Source organism: Echinops telfairi, unplaced genomic scaffold (assembly GCF_000313985.2).
Source record: "Echinops telfairi isolate 266 unplaced genomic scaffold, ASM31398v2 ScPeMD7_5;HRSCAF=22, whole genome shotgun sequence".
Classification (NCBI taxonomy): domain Eukaryota; kingdom Metazoa; phylum Chordata; class Mammalia; order Afrosoricida; family Tenrecidae; genus Echinops; species Echinops telfairi.
Genome location: NW_022103901.1, coordinates 30,057,605 through 30,064,184, shown reverse-complemented (window position 1 = coordinate 30,064,184; position 6,580 = coordinate 30,057,605). Strand labels below are relative to the sequence as shown.

Genomic DNA, 6,580 nt, shown 5'->3' with positions numbered 1-6,580 from the left:
TAGCCATCTTTCTTTCATCTTCTGAAGATCTTGACTCACGCATTCTCAGGAATTGATGGTGCAAGAGTCGCGCCATGTCTTGGTCTTCTCCCCCGAGACGTGTGTGTGTGTGTGTGTGTGTGTGTTTAATCTCCAATCCTCTTGAGTGGATAGTTTCATCTTTTCTCAGAAAGAAATGGCTTCAGCTGCCCATAGTGGTCGCGTTGCCTGTCCCCAGACCCTGAAACGTCTCCCTTCTGTTTCTCATAGATGTCCTCAGAAGGTTCTCATGCGGTCTCTGACCCCTGTGGCTTCTCAAGGGGTGGTGGTGGTGGTGGGGGGGGGCTGAGCCCTCCAGGTGCACAGTGATAATGAAGATGGGGAGGGGGTGCTCTAGACACGAACCTCGGGGCAGGGATCGTGACTTCCCACGCTTGTCTCAGGACCGATCATCGGCCATCAGCCCCATCGCTTCCCTGTCTGACCCAGCTGCTTATCTTCCCGTCTGGGGCCAGTGGACCGCAAGTGTGGGGTGCGATCAGGCTCAGCCTGGGGGCTGCGCCTCCGAGTGGACCCCTGTGTGGCTCATCTGATGTCAGCCAGACTTTGGGACCAAGATCCAGACCTACAACCCCTGACCTATTGGGGTGATTCATCTCCCAGGGAGGACTGGGGCTTCATCCAGACAAGCAGGGGTAGAGGGTGGAGGCAGTTCACCACACCTGGGCCTGGAGATCCCCGCCCAGTGTCTGAGTCCAGCCCGGTCCTGGATGCCAACCCCAGCACTACTGGGTGGCCGCTCCTATGAAACAGCTGGGGACACTGGGATTCTGAGACACTTTCTCCCTATGTGGTCTCCTTCCTTCCAGCTTCTGGAAGCTGGCACTCTGCCCAGGAGCTGAGTGTGGGCTGCCTGCTTGAGGCTGTTGACTACAATCCCAACCCATCTGCCCTTTCTTAGGTTGGGGTCAGTCTGCAGGGGGAGTGAGACGGAGGTCCCACAACCTGGCACCCACAGTACTCAGACCTCGGCCCCAGTGGTCCCCCTTTGAGCCCTTGCCCTTGTCCAATTTCTTGTCTTCCCAGCATGCTGGTTTCTATTTGTCCACCTGTGTGCTGTCACTTCCCTACTCAGTCACCCAGCACCCAGCTCTCTGCTCAGCTGAGAAGACAGCCCATGGTTCCTCTTGCACCAATCCCCCATCATCATGCTCCTCCCCGTGAAAGAGAAGCCACACCTACCCCCATGCCCTGCCTCAGGAGAGGCTGCCTCCACTAGCAGCTTCCTGGGCTGGAGAATACATGGACGTGGAGTAGGGTCAGGGCAGAGAGCTGCAGAGCCCTGCTGAGGTGAGGATGCTGCCTGCCCACTCCTGCCCTCTCCTTCCCAGACCCTGGGGTGGGGGCCTCTCCTCCTTACACAGGTGTTCCCTTCCCTCAACAGATTTTGTGGCTGCTGTTGCTGACCCTCCTCTTCCTGGGGGCCTCTGTGCCATGACCCCAGGTGAGTCCTGACCTCTTCTGATGCCCACCCTGACCCTGAGCCTCTATCTGGTGTCTAGGGAGCAGTGCTGGGGCGTGGTGGGGATCTCATTCATCTGAGTCTGTCTACCTCCTTCATGCCTGCACTTGGGGAGGCTGAGCTGAGCTCTGGGCTGGGAGGGCTGGATCCCTAATGACCCCTCACTCTGCCTCCCCAGCTCCGGACCTGGAGACCGAGCTCATGGGCATCGTGGGTGGGCATGATACCTAAGCTGGGAAGTGGCCGTGGCAGGTTGCCCTGTGGGTCTACAGTGGGCAGGATGACCACTGGATGCTCAAATGTGGGGGCTCCCTCATCCATCGACAGTGGGTGCTGACTGCAGCCCACTACGTGTCCCAGTAAGTGACCCCCGGCCTCAGTCCCTGCACCCTGGTTGATTGACAGCATTGGCGGCCATGTGGTGGGTGTTGTGGAGTTTCCTGGTGAGTGGTGGCGGCTGCAGTACTGGGTCCTGGGGTCCCCCTCTCCCCACCGAGAGAGGAAGTGCTGGACTCTGAGGGGCAAGCCCAGCTCCCGCTCTCTGCCTCCACTCTGAGAAGCCTCTGGTCCTCCCCTCCCGCACCCTGTTCCCCCAGGAAAAGTTTGGAGCCTGGGCATTTCAGGGTCCAAGTGGGACAGGTGAGGCCCTTTGAGAGCAACATTTTTCAGAAGGCGATTGAGACATTGTCCCTCACTCCAACGACAACCCTGCGCGGAGATGAGAAGGCGGCGGGAACATGACTCTGGTCAAGCTGGCAGCCCTGGTGGTCTTGAATGATCTAGTCAAGATGGTGGCCCTCTCCACACCAGGCTTCTCAGTCCCTGAAGGCACCAAGTGCTGGGTGACCGGGTGGGGGGACATCAGATTTAATGGTAAGAAGGAGGGCAGCTGGGTCAGGTGGGATGGGCAGACTCTGGGGGGACCCAGAGGACACCATTACAGCCTTATCCTAAGGGGTCACCATCATGGGACCTCTGAGGATGGGTGTGGGTAGGCTGGATTTGGGCTTCCCAGGAGGATGAAGCTAAGGTGCAGAGACCAGACCTGACTCAGTGGTGGAGAGGCAAGCTCTGGCCTCTCTCTGCACCAGGCCCTGCACAGCCTTCTGGGTCCCTGTCCTACCTGCGTCTTGAGGATGGGCGGGGGATGGGAAAGAAGGCTGAGAGGGACTGAGGGATGCGCTCATGGTCTTTTCCATCAGTGCTCCAAGTCCACGCTGACCCAGGGCCCCGACTCTGCATGTCTGGGGACACACTTGATCTGATGGCTCAGTCACAATCCCACAGGGTTAAGGAAGCTCCCCTTGGCTTCCCTCCATGGGAGCTGGGCATGTGTGGCCCGAGAGTCCACGTAGGAAAACCGAGGCTTAGTGTATGAGTCCCCCGTGTAGACTCAGCCTCTGTAGTCGGACAGGCGTCAGGAGAGACTGGGTGGGGGAGGAGCTCGTGTCCTCCTTTCCTCTGTTTCTGCTTCTCTCCGCAGTACGTCTCCCTGAGCCCTACCACCTGCAGGAGGTGGCCGTCCCCATTGTGGACGACCTGGTTGCAGCCGGCAGTATAGCAAGGTTGGGAAGGCCATCTTGAAGGTCATGCTGTGTGCTGGGAGCTCTGGCCGGGATACCTGCCAGGTGAGAGCCCCACATCCTGCCGTCTGTCCAGGTGCCCTCCTTGCCATACTTCCTCCAAACCCTCAGGGACACTGGAGCTCCCACCTGTCTTTCATCCCACAGGGAGACTCCGGGGGCCCCTCTGTTCCTGGAAGGGCTCCCGGCTCCAGGTAGGAGTGGTGAGTTGGAGTGAAGGCTGTGGTTCTCCTGATTTTGCCGAGTCTATGTCCGAGTGCCGTACTACCATCACTGGATGGACCACTACGTCCCTCTATCTCCTTGAGCATTGAGCAGGGGCCAGGAAGCTGCTGACAGTGCAGACAGCCCCAGATCCGTGGAGCCCTCCACCTGGTCCACCACCTCCTTCTCTGAGACCCTGACTGCCCTTCAGAGTGCTGTCCTAGGTCAAACAGCTGGAAGGGACAGCTGTCATGGTCCCACGCAGACTCTGGGGACCTCCCAGAGCTGGAGCAAAGGTGGCCTGCCTCCCTGGCTCAAAGCTTCTCTCCCCTCTAAGTCTCAATAAAATACGTGAACAGCAAGCTTTGGGCGGACTCTTCTCTTCCGTGCGTTTGGGCAAGGGAGCCAGTAGGTGGTACCTTCCTGGTGGGGCCCAGGTGATGGAAGGTGAGGGGACTACACAGCAGTGACTGATTTGGGGCAGAGGGGAGCGTGTGGGTTCTCCTGCTGAGGGAGAAGGAGTTTCCTCCCTGGGATCTCAGACCGTAGCGAGGTGCTCTCCCAGCGATGGCTCAGACAGCCCAAGGACCCATTCTCTCCCTCTTGTCCTGGGAGACACACTCAGTCCTTTCTCGCAGGACACTCATGGCATGTTTGGAAGACGTGAGCAAATCATTCACAAGACCGTGTCCAGGAGGCTTCCAGAGCCCAGCAGGGGCGGCTGGGAGCAGAAGGTCCTCACCTCTTCTCACCACGTCTCCCCTCTGCCCTCTCTGGCCCAGCCCGCCTGGCCCTCTTCCCCAATCTGGGCAGAAGGAATCCCATTTCATCGACTGATGCAAAGCCTGCCGAGCTAAGCTCAAGGTTTAGCCCCTCCCTCCCTTTAGAACAGTGGTTCTCCACCTTTCTCATGCCGCCACCCTTTCAGACAGCTCCTTATGTGGTGGTGACCCCCCAACCATAAAATTATTTTTGTTGCTACTTCTTCACTGTCATTTTGCTACCGTGATGAATCGGGCAACCCCTGTGAAAGGGTCATTCGACTCCCAAAGGGGTCGTGACCCACAGGTTGAGAACCTCGGCTTTAGAGTATCTCCTAAACCAGGCAGCCGTGCAAGGGTCTGGGGGCAGGCCCAGTCTCCCTTCTTCAACTCCTGGTGCCTCTTTGACTGGAGGTGGTCATAGAGGAGACATGAAGGGACAGAAGCTCTTCCTGAATGTGAACTGTCACTTGGTGTTACTGCCCCCTGCTGGAGGAGGACCATGCTGCACCCCCTCCCTCACTGCCCTCCATTCTCTGGGAAGCTCAGGGGCTCTTTGGAGGCTGAGGTGAGAGGTCATGTGGTGTCCGTTCCCACTCATGTTAGATCCAGTCCTGGGGACACTGCAGAGCGTGAAGTCAATATGAAGTCCCTCTCTCCCTGAGGATGGAGACATACCTGGTCCTGGACACTCGGACCCCTGGGAATGGTCAGTGCCAGGCTGGGGTTAGCAATCCTACAGCAGCAGCTCTGTCAGGTGGGGTCAGGAAGGACGGGACCCTGAAGGCTGGCACAGCCCAGCATTGGGGGCGAGGGCACCAGGCACATTCTCAATGTCTCTTCCAGAACAGGGGACAGTCTCCCCAGATGAACCCAGCCTCCCCTCCTGACTCCCAGGGCAGACAAGTCCCCCTCTGTGAGGATGGGGCCCCAGATGGCCTGGGGAGCTCTGGGCTGGTGACAAGGAGGGTTGGGCTCCGAGTGGACCTCTGTTCTCAGTGGGGATTCCTCCTTCCTGTCCTGCATGTCCAGTGCCAAGGCCAGGGCTCCGGGGAGGCAGGGCACTCTGGGGCGTCCTTGCTCCAGGAAGAGTGGGCTGTGGTTCCATGACTAGTCTGCAGGCAGGTGCTGGCCGGGGGCCTGAGGGGCTGGGGAAGGGGAGCCAGCAGGGTTCTTGCTGTCCTGGTCCAGCAGTGCTGCCGTGTCAGGTGAAGGGCCCGTCCCATCCTTGTTGTAAACTTCTGGGGTCACGGGCTTGGGGAGCAACCCTGGTGATGGTGGTTTTCGGCCAGCCTCTGAGACACCCCTTAGAGCTGGGCTGTCTGTCTCACATCCCACCACCCACACTGATGGCTCCAGGGGACACCCACACACACCAGGCTCATAGACAGACAGACAGACAGACAGACAGACAGACAGACACACACACACACACACACACACACACACACACACACACACACCCCTATCCCCTCACTACCACTGCAGTGCAATTCTGCCTCTCTCCCAACCACGTCCTGAGGACTTCCTGTGGCTACCAAAGTCAGCTTTGCCCCTGCCTACAGCAGCAGGGAAGTCCAGAGAATTCCTAAATCCACAAGCTCTTCGGGGTAAATGCTGGGGGGTGGGGTGGGGGGGAGGGCTCGAGTTCTCTGCTCCTGCCTACATTCCCAGCAGAACCAGGTCCAGTCCCCACGGCAGAAACGTTTTTCCTGAAATTCAAGTCCCAACACCATCCCTTCCCAGTCTGCCCCTGCCTTCCTCAGGTCTGCCTCCTCTGACACCTTAACCCCAGTCTCAGCGTTGGTAGGTTCTGCAACAAGGTCCAGTGTCCCTACAGAGGGGCAGCGCTGACCAGGATGAGGCAGGCAAGGAATTGAAGGGAGCATCCAACTGCAACGAACAAGGTCCGTCGTATTGTTGCTGTTGGTTTCCGGTGCCATCAGTCAGCTCCGATTCACAGCGACGGAGGCACAAGAGGAGGAAACTGCCCGGTCCTCCCCCACGCTCACACTGTCCTCCCGTGCGAGCCCATGGTTGTCACCTGGCGTCCATGCATCTTGTCCAAGGACTTCCTCCTTTAGGTTGTCCCTCTACTTTACCAAGCAGGAATAAAGTTTTATATATCAAGGTATAAAACTGGCTGATAGTTTCATTCAGTGCAAGATACAGTTGTATCCAGGATTTGTAATAAAATCGTGGAGTCTGAGGGGACAGGACCAGGGAGTGGATGCAGGCGGGGAGGGTTTCATTCCACCGTCACTTCCCACACGGAGGTTCTAGTGCCTTGGGAGGTAAAAGACTCCAATGATGGCAACCTCCCCATCAGCTGGTCCACATTCACGTTCACAGTCAGACAATAGTCATAGGCAGTGAGCAAAGTGACTCAGAACCTGGAACCTTCTCTCCAGGCACATTCGTGCAGGATGAGAACGAGGATCAATCCCCAGGCTCCCGGCATCTCCACCTCTGACACCCCTCAGCCAAGCTCTGCGGGCAGAGCACAGACAGACAGGAGGCGCTGCAGGAGG

At 58.2% G+C, this 6,580-nt stretch overlaps 1 pseudogene; it reads left to right on the top strand.

Annotated features, from left to right (window-relative positions):
* Nucleotides 1–1,654: 1,654 nt before the first annotated feature.
* The window catches only part of LOC101654609, a 7,613-nt pseudogene continuing 2,687 nt past the window's right edge, over nt 1,655–6,580 (top strand).